The sequence below is a fragment of the Phymastichus coffea genome, unplaced genomic scaffold (genome assembly GCF_024137745.1).
Source record: "Phymastichus coffea isolate CEN01 unplaced genomic scaffold, Cenicafe_Pcof_1.1 PCOF00004, whole genome shotgun sequence".
Classification (NCBI taxonomy): Eukaryota; Metazoa; Arthropoda; class Insecta; order Hymenoptera; family Eulophidae; genus Phymastichus; species Phymastichus coffea.
In genome coordinates this window covers 5,798,250-5,815,780 of record NW_026706815.1, presented here as the reverse complement: position 1 = coordinate 5,815,780, position 17,531 = coordinate 5,798,250, and the positions used below count along the sequence as shown (strand labels likewise).

General features: G+C 36.5%; 1 long non-coding RNA gene across 1 annotated transcript in view; it reads right to left on the bottom strand.

The window, feature by feature from the left end:
- Positions 1-7,348: 7,348 nt before the first annotated feature.
- The window catches only part of LOC131666856 (uncharacterized), a 223,722-nt gene continuing 213,539 nt past the window's right edge, over positions 7,349-17,531 (bottom strand). Inside the window, exon 4 of the long non-coding RNA XR_009302138.1 lies at positions 7,349-7,634. This is a non-coding gene — a long non-coding RNA (uncharacterized LOC131666856). The remainder of the gene's footprint in view (positions 7,635-17,531) is intronic.

Genomic DNA, 17,531 nt, shown 5'->3' with positions numbered 1-17,531 from the left:
TTTTTGTACAGACTTATTGACACCCCCTTGTATCACGGTGAGACTTTATATTTCGATCCATATTTTTTAAGTATATATAAATTTACACTTATATTATTCAACTTTTCAAATTAAGGTATACTTTTTGTTTACAGGGAAGCTTATACCGTCAAAATTCAGTTCATTCTCATAAGGCTTGTACTTACTTACTCTGTTTGAATTTTTTTCAACTGGATGAAGGAATGAAAGTATAGCCCACTTAAAACATTCATTGTCTTTATTTTTATCATTAACACAGGCTCTTTTATTATTTAAGCTTGACGGTAATGGTATATATGAGCATGGTTTAAATAGATTATACTTACTTATATTAATAGTAAGTCCAACAATAGTTTTTAACGACCGGCCTGAGTCTCTTTCTTGAAATTCTTCGATTTGTTTAAGTATATTATCTTTAACGTTATTTTGAAACCATCTATCAAGATCAGATGCTATCAAGAATATTATAAATGCAAACATTTTCTATATTGAAATACTTGATTTAAACATCTTCTTCTTGATTTTTCTTTATGATAAATTGTGATGCCATTTCTGTATTTATTTTCAAGTTATTATGGATAGCAAAAATTGAGGTATTTTAATTTGTAAAAGTTGATTTCGCAGCAATTAGAAATATTTTTATATTTAAATGATGCTGATTAACTATACAGCCTGTACTAATTCGATTTTCAAAGGCTGAATGAATTGACCTCCAAACAACTCCATTTCCTGGAATTTCATGCTCAATAGCTGTTAATGGATGTATACTTCCACCAACTTTTATAGTTTTACTTAAATTGATTCAATAGAATTCAAATGACAAGCACAAGATTGACATCTTTGCCGAATTGCTCTACTTAAATCAGGTCGTTTCATAAATTCATTAATTGAAATTATAGCATTAATAGATCGATTTCTCCATCTAATACAATCGTCTATATAATAAATAATAATCTAATAAATCGTCCGAACGATGATAAGCTTTCCACAAATTTTTAATTGTTTCTTCAAAATAGGCGATAGAAGTCATGTTGTTAGTTATCTAGTTTTTATTGTTTTGTAGAGTCACTTGTCTGTAGTTGTATAAAGGATTATTATGATGAAAGAATGGAAAAGGTAGTGAACAGCTCTAAAATAAACTGGTTCTCAGTTGGTAATTAATATTGATTTGTTTAACAAATCAATAAGGATTCAACTAACTACTGAGAAACTACGAGGTCTGACCGGAAAGTATCGGGCCTACCTTTATATTTTCGTGCTAGCGTTATTCTTTATCATCCGGTGGGTGGCATCCTTCAAAGTAATCCCCACTTGATTGAATAACACGGTTCCATCGATGTTTCCACTTTTCAAAACAGTCCTGAAACTCACTTTTAGGGATAGCCTTAAGTACACTCGTCGCATTGTTTTCAACCGTTGTTTTGTCATCGAATCGGTGTCCTTTGAGTCGTTTTTTTAGTTTTGGAAACAGCCAAAAGTCACAAGGGGCTATGTCGGGACTGTATGGAGGTTATCGATGTAATGCAATATTGTGTTTACTGAAGATTGGATGAATGCGCTGGCGCATTAGCGTGATGGAGAAGCCAGTCACCACTTTCAAAAAAGTGCGGCCGTTTTCTTCTTACTGCATCACGCAAACGTTTTAAAATTTGAACGTAGTATTCTTTATTGATTGTCTGACCTGTTGGTGCATATTCGTGATGTATAACACCTTCACAATCGAAAAAAACAATCAACATTGACTTAACATTGCTCCGACTTTGACGTGATTTTTTTGGTCTTGGCGATTCAGAATGGTTCCACTGTGAAGATTGTTGTTTTGTTTTAGGATCATAACCATATACCCATGATTCATCACCTGTAATAACTTTTCTAAGCACATTATCATCATTATCGACCATTTCCAAATTGTCCAGAGCGATTTCCAAGCGAATGTTCCTCTGCTCTGCTGTGAGCAATTTTGGGATGAATTTCGCACAGACGCGTTTTATTCCTAAATTTTCGGTTAAAATTTCTGAAATGGTATCCCAAGGTCTTCTTCTAGTTCTCGCACAGTCATACGACGATCTTGTTCGATTGCAAGTCGCACCCGCTCAATATTATCTGCGGTTTTTGTCGTCGAAGGTCGGCCGGAACGAGAATCACTATCGACAGAAGTGCGACCATCCATGAACCGTTTATACCACTCTTTTATTAGTGTTTTGCTCATACACTCGCTTCCAAAGGCCTTTTGCATCATTTCAATAGTTTCCGAACTCGTTTTTCCGAGTTGAAAGCAAAATTTGATGCAAATTCGTTGATCTTGTTTTTAAGTCATTTTTGACAATATCAAAATCCAATGAACGCGAAAAAGGCACTGTAAACAAAGACACGCTGCGCATGAACTATACGTCCGGCAGGTGTCAGTAAGTAACCAATAGATTCGTGAGGCTTTACTGTTGACGTTTCTGTCCGGTAGAGGTCGCTCGAACACTATGGCGCGAAGATATAACGTAGGCCCGATACTTTCCGGACAGACCTCGTACTTGCAAATGGAGTAAGGTAAGGCAAGCTTAGCTCGCAGGCTATCTCGAGAAACTGCGCTCTTTTGTTAGACCGAAGCCGCTTATAAAGGTTAAGTGAGGGCGCTGCCAGCAAACTGAGGGTTCTGCCTACAAAGTGAGGGCGCTGCTAGCAAAGTGGTAGTATATGGAAGGGATATCTAAAACGAAAGAGTGGGGGTGAACCGACTGTAGCACCATCTAACTTATTAATCTAGTATTAAAGGGTTTATATATAGATCTTCAGAATAAAAATATAGTCATTATTGCTTTGAGATACGATTCAGTTCACATATAGAGAATAATTGAATTTATACTCTAAGATGAACTACATTTTAGATATTCAAGGCTTTCAGAGTCCTAATAATATTTTTATTTGTAAGGAGTTTGCCTATTTACCAGTATGTTCTAATACTTTACCTCGCGCGTGGAGATTCACTACATTAGGCACACCACCTTTAGTTCTTGCCTATCTCTTAACATTACAAGGTTGAAAATCAATTTTTCTACTTGCCCATAATAAAATATCAAAATTGACATTTTGACGAAGAGATTGAATCGTTTCGAAATTCAATATTTTTGAAGAAAATATTACAGTCCCATACTTTGAGCATCTCTTAGTTAATTAATAAAAATATCTCGGTACTAATTAATAGATTCCATTGCATAGAGTACCATTTTTATAGAATCATAAAAGCTTTCATTTAGTACGAATAAAAATTAAATATAATTATTTTTGTAATAAATATTCGACATATTAACAACTACATGTTAAACATGGGACTATTCGATTACTTTCTGCACTTTTTGCACTAACTAATAAACGAAAAGAATCGCTTTATGAATCAAATTGTAGCTTTCATAATTTTCTACAACTTTTATGTTACACTTTTTCATGTATAAGAGTGGGTCAATAAGTACTTAGAATAATCAAGAGATGGCGCACGAGGTATCACAACTTATGTTGATATAGCAAGCGTCACTTCGAATTACATTGCTGTCAAAGTTTCAGCCAGATCTATCAAATTCCGTTTTTATTGTCAATCAAATTGAACATCTTTTGCTGATCCTTCAAAAATGGTAACAAGTGAGTTCCGAGCGGTGACATTTCTTTTTAAAACATTTTTATTTAAAAGGCCTTACACTGAAAGAAATCAAAGCTGAGTAGATGCAGTTCATGGCATATCAACCCTTGTATTTGCAACTGTTTGCAATTGAGTAAGTTAATTTTAATATGGCCGTACATCAAGATAGGATGACGTATTTACTCACAGTGGAGAATAAACGCAGAATTGTGGTCACCGCTAAGGCTCTTTTGGCGCGCATCAACCGTAATCCGGACGATATTTTATAACGATCCATAACTGTGTGTTAAACATTAATATACCACTGTACTCCCAAGACAAGGGAACAGTCAAATCAGTGGATTGTTATAGATGAACAGGCCATAGAAAGGCAAAGACAGTTATCTCAGCTGGCAAGCTTATGGCTACTGTTTTTTTGGGATACACGTGGAATCATCTTCATCGACTATTTCAAAAATGATGAATAACATAGGCCGATAGCCGAAAAAACCTAGAACCGTGACTAGATGTACGAGAATTAAATTAAATAAAATAAAATTAAATTAAATTAGCCTCGTACCCGAAGGCTTTTGATCCGCTGATTCTGAATCCGGTATCAGAATGGAGCAATCACGTGAAGTTCTTGAGATATCTTAACCTAAAAGTGCAAAAACACTGTTTTTGGCTAACTTTGAGATTATGTAACACACTCAATAAATTTTTTTTTTCAATCGGTCGACGGCATCTTCAAGAAGAATTCTTAAGCTTTCAAAATCTTTTTTCATATCTGAAAAATCTCTTTTTTCGTTACGATATCGTCGATTGAAATTTAGCATTAACCATTTAGCCAGTAAGTTGGAATGGTTGGACACATTTCTCAGCCCTTATTCAGAAATATTTCTATTAACAAAAATCAATGAACGGTATATTGAATTACTATTTCTCATTAGTATTGCAAATTTCATTTATTTAAACAATAATTTATAACAAGATTTTTCAAAATAGAGTTTTATGATCATTAAAAAAAATCAAATTCTACGAAATAAAATCATCTACGAACCATTAACAAAACACATTTAATTCTGAGAAAAATTCTAAATGCTTAACTTTGCTAACTCTACACGTCTTAAAAAAATCTTAGAACTGTAAGACTTTACATCTAAATTTCCTAAACCCGCAAACTCAGTACCCTGCGACGTCGTAAACCCAAGACCTCACATCATGATTTCCTAAACCTACAAACCCTGTACCCTGCGACGTAGTAATTTCGAAACGTTGAACCCGTAGTTTTTTCAACTAACTAGCCCTATAAACCTGCGACGCAAGACTCCGAGATACTACACCCCATGTTTTTCAACCCACAATCTATTACTCTGCAACGTAATGGATTCGAGACGGTACACCATAAATTCCGTAATCCACGACTCATTTACCCAGTGTCCCAATACCCTGGGACACTATATCCTACGTTGTTTACCTCCCCCCCCCCCCCACCCCCACATAACATATATTTTGCAACGGAATACACTTACACATCCCCAGAAGTACTGTAACCCAAGAGCCTCGAATCTTTCGACACCATCACCTCGACACGCTACCGCCAATGTTCCTTAATACGTGAGTCTTAAACTCGGCGACGCAGTCACCTTGAGCCGTCAGGCTCACGCGTTAAGGAACATCGGGGATAGCGTGTCGAGGTGATGGTGTCGAAAGGTTCGAGGCTCTTGGGTTACAGAACTTCTGGGGGATGTGTAAGTATATTCCGTTGCAAAATATATGTTATGTGGGGGAGGGGGGGGGGGGTAAACAACGTAGGGTATAGTGTCTCAGGGTATTGGGAAACTGGGTAAATGAGTCGTGGATTACGGAATTTATGGTGTACCGTCTTAAATCCATTACGTTGCAGAGTAATAGATTGTGGGTTGAAAATAATGGGGTGTAGTATCTCGGAGTCTTGCGTCGCAGGTTTATAGGGCTAGTTAGTTAAAAAACTACGGGTTTAACGTTTCGGAATTACTACGTCACAGGGTACAAGGTTTGTGGGTTTCAGAAATTTTTATATGAGGTCTTGGGGTTACGGTGTCCCAGGGTACTGAGTTTGTAGGTTTAGGAAATTATGATGTAAGGTCTTACACTTTTAATATTTTTTTAAGACGTGTAGAGTTAGCAAAGTTAAGCATTTAGAATTTTTCTCAGAATTAAATGTGTTTCGATAATGGTTCGTAGATGGTTTTATTTTGTAGAATTCGATTTTTTTTAATGATCACAAAAATCAATTTTGAAAAATCTTGTAAGTTATTGTTTCAATAAATGAATTTGCAATACTCAAGAGAAATAGCAATTCAATATAATGTTAATTTAGTTTTGTTAATAATAATATTACTGAATAAGGGCTGAGAAATGCGTCCAACCATTCCAAATCACTAACTAAATGGTCAAAATACTAAATTAGAATCGACGATATCTCAACGAAAAAAAAAAGTTTTTTCAGATCTGAAAAAAGATTATGTAAGGTTAAGAATTCTCCTTTAAGATGCCGTTGATCGATTAAAAAAAATTTATTGAGTGTGTTACATAATCTCAAAGTTAGCCAAAAACAGTGTTTTTTGTACTTTTAGGTTAGGATATCTTGAGTACTTGACGTGATGGTTCCATTCTGATACCGGATTCGGAATCAGCGCATCAAAAACCTTCGAGTATATTTAATCACGATTATAAATTTTTTCCATTTTGAAATTTTGTCGGCCTGTTTAATCATCGGAGAATATTATGCGACATCATTGGACGGGTTAAGTGAGGAAATATAGGATAATCGTTCTCATTTGAACACAAAAAAACCTTTGTATATTTTTTTTACAAAATTCTTGCTTCTACGTATTCATGAGGATTTTTGCTATCGAAATTAATCATAAAATTCAAGAGCCCGACATATCGGAAGGCATAGCCCTAGTCAAAAGAAGATGCCTCGGTGTACGAGTACATCGCAACGGCAGCGGGACGTCTTCGTGGTTTTACGCTGAGGCATTTTCTTCTAATTAGGGCTACACCTTCCGATATGTCGGGTCCTTGAATTTTATGATTGATTTCGATAACAAAAATTCTCAGGAACACGCAGGAGCAAGAATTTTTCAAACAAAAAATATACTTTTTGAGATATTAGCAATTATATAAACAAAAAGTTAATAACTTTCGAAAAAATTTTTTATTGTTTATTGCTGTAATTATTTCGATATTTTAAGGCATTATAAGTATTATGAAAAAAATCCGACTTCGATGTCTTTATTAGTTTTTAAAATATAGCCGTTTGAAAATTTTTTATCATTTTTCTTTAATTGTTAATAACTTTTGATATAATTAATGTATCGACATCAAAATTTGGGAAAAGTCTCACTTTCATGTGTACAACAATTGTGCCAAATTAAAAAAAAATCCGACTTATAACCTAAGGGTTATAAGTCAATCGAAATAGCCAAGAATAACCCAACCCAACCCATATAATTATCTTTATTCATACTTCATACATTTTAAATAGTCGAGATATAATTTAAATTTTATTATATTAGATGTTGCAAATTTGATAATATTTATGTAGAAGAAAAACTGTATATAATCCAAAAAAAATGTTTGGGAAATACATAGCTTTCCACAGCAAATAGTGTAAACGGAAATAATTAAAATAACTATAATAAATTAAATAAATAAGAATATGCAATAATCAGAAAAGATTAAATAGAATAAGAACATTTTTATTACTTTATTAAACATTGGTATCAATTATCAAGAAAATAAATAGGTATTTTTAAATCTGTTGTAAATTTTAAAGTAAAGTTTATAGGCTATTTAAATTTAAGTTTTCGTCTTCTGATGTATCAGTTTCGTCATCATTTTCACTAAGGACTGCAAATATTTTTTCATACTGTAGAATTCGATCTAACAGGAATTTAGTATCTCTATTAGTTTTTAAAAGTTGGCGTTGAATAGATCTAAGCGTTTCATGAAGGCACTCGTTTTCCTGAAAATCAAACAATTATATTAAAATAAAGACAAAGTAAAGTAAAAATTATCAATCGTACAGTTATGATAAACGTATTCTTAAATTCGCTAAATCAATTTAAATCCGTCGTAAGTTCAACCAATGAAAATAGACGCTAATGCAAGGTTAGGTCAATGTATAAGTGGTTGTAGTTTCTCCTTGGCGTTGGGATGGTGCGTGTATGATCTAGAATGTGGAGTGGACTGGAAGGCAGACCTACTTCCTATATATGTATATATTTATGTGTTCCAGGGAATGAATGGATGACCGTGTAAGAGTAACTATATTTATTGTCAATGATACAGGTCTTCACACGAAGACGATCCGTGAAGAAATAAAGAAACGTTCTCTCGCTCTACGCTACGGCGCTCGCTAACCCTTCTCCTCTAAAGAGAGAGAGATGAAACATGGCATACCCTACACACCCCCCCCCCCCCCCGGAGAGATGTTATCGTAAAATGAATGATAACACTGAATACAAATTGAATTTGTTTTTTTACAATGGATAAGAGAAACTTAAATCTAGAGTAATGCTTAAAATTAAAGTAGAACAATCAGGCTCAATGATTAAGGGTAAAACTTCTTTACATTTGCGAGTCAGCAGCGAAAGTGACTTTTTTCTTACGCGAATAAGTTTTTGGCGCAGATTGACTAGTTGAAGGCTGATTGCCTTGATTATCGCTATTTACATCTAAATTATCGAGATCATCTGGTAAAAAGAAAGCGAGTTTTATTAATTCTACAGAAACGCTACATTTATTACCATTTACATCAATATCAAAAACACCGTCAGACGGACGGTTTAATACTTTATATGGACCATTGTACGGTCTTTCGAGCGATTTTTTAGTCGTATTTTTTAAAAATAAATGAGTACAAGAGTACAAATCTTTAAATACGAAAGCGTATTTTTAATGCTTGTGCGTTACGGGAACTGGACGAATTAAACGCATGTGCTCGCGAAATTCTTCGATGAAAATGTTTGGATCAGGAGTAGAATCTTCTGAGAGGAAAAACTCGCCAGGCAAACGAAGCGTTATACCAAACATAAATTCTGCAGGGGATGCATTTGTATCAGCGCGAACATGACAGCGAAGACCGAGTAAAATCGTAGATAACGTGTGGTTCCAGTCAGTGTCCTGATGACACATAATAGCGGCTTTTAAAACACGGTGCCACCTCTCGATTAGACCGTTCGCCGCTGGATTGTAAGCGGTCGTGCGAATTCGTTGACAACCCATTAAAGATAGTAAAGCCATAAATAAACTGTTAGTATACAACGAAAATATGCACATACACAAACAGATGACACAGATGTACTTCAGCCCCATCAGTCCCTTTTGACCTGGACTTTATTACCCCAAGGAAGGAAGGCCCGAGCCCACGCCAACGCTAGTTAGTCCGAGAGTACCGCTCATCCAGTGCAGAGCTTCTCTCTTATATACTTTATATTACTTTCATAAGAAATGTATTGATTACGCTGTGTGTTCTACCATTTAATAAAGTATTCATATAAATATAAAACACGTAACCTTTATTTCGCCTACAGGTTATGGGCCCAGGATTCGATACATTTCATAAAGGTTAAATGAAAGGACAGTTAAAAGTGCAGTGTTAGCATTAAAGTGAAGTTTAAGTGAATAATATAGGACATACGGAAAAATGGCAGAAAGCTCAGGATTTAAGTGCTCTTTCCAGAAGCTCAATGGCGAAAACCACGCCGTTTGGAGTTATAAAATGGAGCTTTTGTTGACAGATCAAGACTTATGGGATATCGTCACAAAGGAAAAGCCTGAAAAACAAGATGATATTCCAGCATGGGAAAGGAGTGACAGTAAGGCGCGCGTGAGAATTGGTCTATCGATAGAGGATGATCAATTAATTCACATAAGGAGCGCTGATACAGCAAAAGCGGCTTGGACAGCTCTCAAGGAATATCATCAAAAAGCAATTTTGACTTCAAAAGTGTTGGTGTTAAAAAGGTTGTGCCGTACAGTTCTCACTGAGGATGGTGATATGGAAGCTCATATTGCGGCTTTTGCGCATACAGTTAATCAATTGACGGCTCTTGGAACTACGTTGGACGACAGTTTATTGGCAGCGATGCTGCTGGGAAGTCTTCCGGAATCATATGACACGCTTGTCACAGCTTTGGAAAGCAGGCCCGAAAAGGATATCACCTCGCAACTTATCAAAAGCAAGTTGATTGATGAATTCAAGAGGCGAAAGGGGCAAAAGGATTTAAGGGATAATATCGCGGCAAGCGAATCAGCAATGAAAACCACATACGGAAATAGTGGACAGAATAAAAGTAATTACAGTGGCCAACAGGAAAAGTGTTGTTTCTTTTGCAAGAAGCCGGGCCATATGAAGCAGGCTTGTGAAAAATTTAAAAGTTGGAAAAGCAAGAAGGGAAATAAAGCAAATGCAGTGAAGGAAAACTCAACGGTCACCGATGCAAAATTATTCATGGCTGTGGAAAGTGAGTGTACAAAGCAGCAAACAGACTGTATTGAATATGCGCGTTTTAGTGTGAGAGAAAAGAAAAATTATAAGGACACATGGTTTATCGACTCAGGGGCAACGAACCATATGACGAACTCAAAGGATTTTTTCACCGATTTCGACCCAGCTGTAAAAGGTTTCGTGAGGCTGGCCGACGCTGAAAAAGTGAGTGAAATAAAAGGAAAAGGCTCGGGTGTCATAAAGTGTTTAGTCGACGGAAAGAAAACTGAACTGAAAATTAAGGACGTGCTTTACGTGCCATCATTTGAATCGAATTTAGTGTCCGTGAAGAAACTTGACAAGGTCGAGGGATATAAAATTCAAATCGATCGTGGCATCTGCACAATGATAAAAGACGGAGAAAAGAAAGCAGTAGCAAAATGTGGTCTGAACGTAGATGATTTGTACGAGGTACAAACGGCCAACGAAAGATCTTGTGCAGCAATAAAGATTGAACACGGAGAAAACTGTCAACATATTTGGCACAGACGCTTCGGGCACCGGAATATTGGTGCAATTAAGGATTTAGTCGAGAAGCAATTAGCGATCGGCATTCAGATTACGGACTGCGGAAGGCGTGAGGTATGCGAGTGCTGTGAAAAAGGAAAAATGACCCGCCAGCCCTTTCCGAAGAAGTCCCATCATAAAACTCAGGCTATACTCGATCTCGTCCATACAGATGTTTGCGGGCCAATGCAAACTGCGACGCCGGGCGGGAAAAGGTATTTATTGACCCTCATCGACGACTACTCAAGATATACAACGGTATATTTGTTGAAAACAAAGGACGAAGTGGGAGCCCACATAAAGCAATTTGTCCAGCTAATGAAAACGCAGTTTGGAAAAACTCCAAAGTGTGTAAGGTCCGATCGAGGAAGGGAGTATGTCAATAAAGCGTTGCACGATTTTTACGCTGAAAATGGAATTAAGAATCAATTTACAGCAGGCTACTCACCGCAGCAAAACGGAGTTGCTGAACGAAAGAATAGATCACTTGTGGAAATGGCAAGATGCATGCTGATCGATGCAAATATGGACAATAAGTACTGGGGTGAAGCCGTAAGTACAGCAAATTTTCTGCAGAATCGTTTGCCAACAAGAGCCACCGATAAAACTCCATATGAGTTATGGCACAACGAAAAGCCTTTGGTGAAAAATTTGCACATTTTCGGAAGTAAAGCGCTTGTACATGTGCCGAGGGAACTCCGAAAGAAGCTCGATTCAAAATCAGAAGAGCATATTTTTATTGGTTATTCCGAAGAATCTAAAGCATTCAGATTTATTAATGCGACAACAGGAGCACTCAAGATTAGTCGCGACGCCACATTTTTCGATGGATACTTCGATGGAAAACAGAGTCATGCGGATGCAAAGGCGGATGCCAATTCAAATATAGAATATGTTTTCCAGAAAGAAAATAATCAAGAAGAATTGATTAATCAACAATCGACTCAAGAAATAAACAGTGAAGAATCATCGGGTTCAAGCGAAGCTGAAGAGATGCCAGGGACAAGCGACGACGCGCAGCTGGACAGAATCGACGACGCAAGTGCGGAGATTAGCGGCGACGCGCCAGCAGTAGCAGACATACAAGAAGCCTCCGTAAGGCGTTCTGCTAGGAATAATAAAGGAGTCCCGCCCGATTATTATATGGAAACTTCAAAGCTGGCATCAAGTTCACATGGAGATCCGAAGAATAGGAATGAAGCGTTATCACAGCCGGATAGAAATGAATGGATAAAGGCAATGGATGAAGAACATAACGCGTTACTGCAGAATAATACGTGGAAGATCGTGCCTGCACCAAAGGATCAAAATATCGTCACGTGCAAGTGGATTTTCAAGACAAAAAGAAATGAAGAAGACGGAGCAAGCAAGTATAAAGCTAGACTCGCCGCACGCGGTTTTTCACAGAAGTTCGGCACAGATTATGACGAGGTCTTTGCACCTGTCGTAAAACAGTCTACCTTCAGGCTTTTGCTCGCCATCGCAGGTAAAGAAAATTTATTGGTCAAGCACTACGATGCGAAGAATGCATTTTTAAATGGCGATCTCAAGGAAATTATATACATGAAGCAGCCAGAAGGATACAAAATAAAGGACAAAAATGGACAGGCATTCGTTTGCAAACTAGAAAAGGGGCTTTACGGTCTAAAACAAGCAGCAAATATATGGAACAACAAATTGGATTTAGTTCTGAAGAGCAACGGATTTATACAGAGCGATGCTGATCCATGCCTGTACATAAAAAGAGAAAATAGCAGTGTTGTGTACGTGATCGTTCATGTAGACGATTTTTTGATAGCCGCTAAAGGCCTCTCAGCTATCAATGAGACAGCAGCAATTTTGCAAGAAAAATTCAAGATGACTGATCTGGGAATTTTACAGAGATATCTCGGAATAGATATCAGCAAGAATAGCAATGGTTTTTACTGCATAAAGCAAACAAAATACATCGAGGAAATTTTAAATAGATTCAGCTTACAGGATGCAAAAGTATCACGCATACCGCTCGATGTAGGTTATTTAAAAATTACAGAAGCTCAGCCTATAATGAAAAATCAAGAATTATATCAGCAATTAATAGGGGCACTTCTATACGTAGCAGTAAATACGAGACCAGATATCAGTGCAAGTGTGACTATACTCAGTCAATCGAACAAACAGCCTACATCAGCCGATTGGACCGAAGCAAAAAGAATTGCTCGTTATTTAAAGGGCACAAAGGATTACGAGCTCACACTCGGAGGAAACAAAAAGGAAGAATTGATAGGTTACGCAGATGCAGATTGGGCAGAAAATTAGAAAGATCGCAAGTCCAATAGTGGCTACTTATTTCAATTCATGGAAGTAACAATTAGTTGGGCATGTCGCAAGCAAACATGCGTTGCATTATCATCTACCGAAGCTGAATATATTTCTATTGCAGAAGCCTGCCGTGAAGTTATATATTTGCAGCAATTGATAAAAGAATTTATACAAGATAAGGGTATCAAAACTACAATTTTTGAAGACAATCAAAGTTGCTTGAAATTGGTCGATAATAAAAGAAGCAGTAATCGCACGAAGCACATCGACACCAAGTATCATTTCATTAGGGATGTCAAGGACAAGAAACTCATCAATTTTGAATATTGCCCCACCGAAGAAATGATAGCAGATATGTTAACGAAGCCACTCAATCGAATCAAGCTACAGTATTTTGCTGGAAAGAGTGGACTGAATGTACGCAATTAAGTACATATTATCGTTGAGGAAGGGTGTTATTATACAACGAAAATATGCACACACACAAACAGATGACACAGATGTACTTCAGCCCCATCGGTCCCTTTTGACCTGGACTTTATTACCCCAAGGAAGGAAGGCCCGAGCCCACGCCAACGCTAGTTAGTCCGAGAGTACCGCTCATCCAGTGCAGAGCTTCTCTCTGTTCACTTATATACTTTATATTACTTTCATAAGAAATGTATTGATTACGCTGTGTGTTCTATCATTTAATAAAGTATTCATATAAATATAAAACACGTAACCTTTATTTCGCCTACATAAACGCGATTCAAATTGTGAACCTTAGTCAGAAGATAAAATTTTAGGTGCACCATATCGAGATACCCACGAGTCGAAAAATGCTCTACAAATAGTGTTAGCTGACGTTTCCTTCAGGGGAACTGTCTCCACCCATCTTGAGAAACGATCGATCATCGTGAGGATATATTTGAAGCCATTGTGATTAGGGAGTGACGGCCCTACAATGCCAATATGTACGAGTACATGGTCAAAGCGACCATCAGGTGCAACAAAGTGTTCTGGTATGAGTTTGACATGTCGCGAAACTTTAGATTGTAGACAATCCAAGCAACCTTTGCACCAAGCAGTAGTGTCGCGATACATGTCAGGCCATACATAACGTTGTCTAATAAGACGATCAGAAACTTTGGGACCAGGATGAGCTGCATTATGCATATTTGCATTATGCACAATATAAAATTGTATGGGCAGGACCCCATTGAATTCTCTTTAGATTAAGAGAAGTGTCGGAAGATTCAAGAAGTAATTTGAGTTGCTCATCAGTTTTTTGTTCTTGCGCAAGATTAAGCAGGTAAAGTTCCGATGGAAAATGAATCGACTCAATGTGTAAAAGTGAATCTGCGACTAGATTTGCTGATCCTTGTATATATTCAATACAAGTAAAAAATTAAGTAATATAAAAAAGTTGGCAAATCGGTCGAGAGGACGCTTTCTCTGATTTTTGAAAAAATGCATGAATTAGAGGTTTATGGTCCGTAAGGATTTTAAAATTGCGACCCTCAACTAGATATGCAAATTATTTGATCGCTTCGTAAATAGCAGTAAGATCACGATTGTAAGCGCTATATTTGCACTAAGCAGGGGAAAATTTCTGTGAAAAGAAACTTAAAGGTTCCCAAACATTTTCGGTCGATAACTGTTCTGCAGCTGCACCCAACCCATAGCAAAATCGGATGCATCAGAAACGATGCGAAGTTCAGCGTCAAAGCGTGGATGAACCAACAGAGTCGCATTAATGAAATCATTTTTTATTTTTTCAAATACTTCTACAACCTCAGAAGTCCAAACAATCTCACGCTTCGTTTTTACGGGAATCGACAAAATACGAATTAAGAGGTGCCAGAGTGGCAGCAGCGTGAGATAAATGGCGGTGGTAAAAATTCACCATGCCGATAAAACGGCGTAGTTCTAAAATAGTTTTAGGCTTTTGAAAATGACTAATAGTTTCGACTTTTTTAGGGGTTGGGCAAATGCCCTTTGAATTGATGATATAGCCGAGAAATTCTATGAGAGACTTTGTTACATATACGAGAAATTTTGTTAGTTTATATCATAAATATAAAGAAAAGAGATGTACGGAATAATATTTCTCATTATTAATATAAAAAAATCATTTGTAGAATTTTTCAACATAATTACCACCGAAAAAAATTTGTGTACAATCGAATTATGTAATATATTTTGTACATTTTTCGTGTAGAATAATAATATGGTTAAGTACAATATTACATGTTCAATAATAAATACTTTTAAATATTTAAAAAAACATGTAATATATATTTATAACGGGTGCAATATTTCGTGACAATCAAATTTCAATTAATTATTTGGTAGAAAATAACCGTGTATCAATAATATCTAAGTTTTTATTAAAGATTATATTATTTTATTTCCAATTAAAATCTTATAACGGTGAGTTGAGTGCACCGATATAATTGATATATATTGATATGATAAATGCAATTAATAGTATGCGAAGGGAAGAATGCTATAACGCGAAGTAGGGCACGCTGGGGGTTTTGTGTAACCCGGCCTCTCTCTCTCTCTCTCTCTCTCTTTGTCTAGCCGACGGCGATTGGTACGCGAACTCTTGCACTCCCTCTCTTCATGGTGCTGAAAGGAAACATGTAGAAAGAGTATAAATGTATTTAATATAAAATATGATTAATATAAATTAATATTAATATTAATATATTTAATATAAAGTCCGAGAAGAGAGAGAGACTGAACGAGGGAAGTTTTCACTCCTATTATATTATATTCCTTTTAGTTAAATAAAATAAATTTCAAAATAGTAATTGAATGAAATTATGTAGAAACAGTATCTGTACGAATCGAAATGGGTCCGATACTAGCCTTTTATTGAGTACTCGTGCGCACCAAATACTATTGTCAATTATAATTTTTTGCAGTCGCCCCGCAGCTCCGCAGATGCTTTATGTCTACTCGTATGCGTGCCAATACGTTTCATTAATTTTAATTTTTCTTTAAACTTTTTCCAATTAATATTTTTGATGCAACACTTCATTCTTGATAGACTGATTAACTTGTTTGACTGTGTTATGTAGGAGGTCTGTTCAAAAAGTATCGCGAATTTTGTATGTTTTCAAAAATTATTTATGTATTCATGAATATCTATTTTATCTTCTTCAAAGTAATCCTCCTCGGATATAATGCACTTGTGCCAACGTTTTTTACAATCCTTGAAGCACTTAAAAAAATCATTTTTTGTGATCTCGTTCAGCTCCTTCGATGCCATCTTTACCTCCTCAATCGTTGCGTAGCGTCGTCCTTTCATGGGCCTCTTCAGTTTTGGGAACAGGAATAAGTCATAAAGGGCCTGGTCTGGAAAATACGATGGCTGCGGCACCATTACTTTGTTGTTTTTGGCCAAATATTCGCGCACAAGCAACGATGTGTGAGCAGAAGCGTTATCATGGTGCAAAAACTAGTTTTTGTTTTTGCACAAATCCGGACGTTTTTGGCTGATTGCTCGCGCAAATTGCGCATAACTTTCAAGTAATATTCCTTATTGACCGTATTACCCCGGGCAAGAAGTCATGATACACCAAGTCCCTGTAGTCGAAGAAAACTGTGAGCAAAACCTTCACGTTCGACCGAACTTGACGCGCTTTTTTCGGTCTTGACTCATGCAGCCGCTTCCATTGGATTGATTGAGCTTTGGTTTCCACATCATAACCATAAACCTCCAGTTATTATAATCCTTTGGAGCACATTTGGGTCGTCACGGACCGAGTCCAACATCTCCTGAGCAATGTTAACGCGATGCTGTTTCTGGTCAAAATTGAGCAGTTTTGGCACGAATTTTGCGGTGACCCGACTCATGCTCAAATCATTGGTTAAAATCGAATGGCATGGGCCAATCGATATGTTCAAATCCTTAGAAACTTCTCTAATGGTGATTATATTATTACATATATATTATTATTACAATTGGTATTACATTTCAAAACAACATATAGTAAATAGGTCGATCATCAGCTTGTCATTATTCATTAAAGAGATGGCTAAATGAGCAATAACGGAAAAGCAGATATTAAACCATTCGGTCAAATTAAACTTACACGTCAACACGTATGCCAAAATCCAAAACTTAGACATCAACTTAGTACGCACTAAAAGAAAGTGCATTCAAAAGAAGTTCAAAAATAACAAGGTCACCAACGAGAATCGAGTGTGAAGATCCAATAGCTGATATTCATTTAACAGAACAAGGAAATAGCAGCGTCATCCTAAAAGCTTTGAAAAAACCATTAATAAAAAGAAGGAGTAGTTTAAAACGAAAACTAGAAGAAGAAGCAAATAGCGTCCTACCTCTTTACCCTGATATAACATTTTATATAAACACTAGTGAAAGGTATTGAGATATCGAAGGATATTCAGCAGAACAAAGCCTAATTCTAGTAACTTCTAAAGATATCTGTTTTAACTCAAAAGCCAACTTAATAGACATCATTCTAAGCGGGAAAAAGATATTACCTCTACGATTTGTTGTTGATACTGAAGCCTGCGATGTTTGTCATGCCTAAATACCAATCA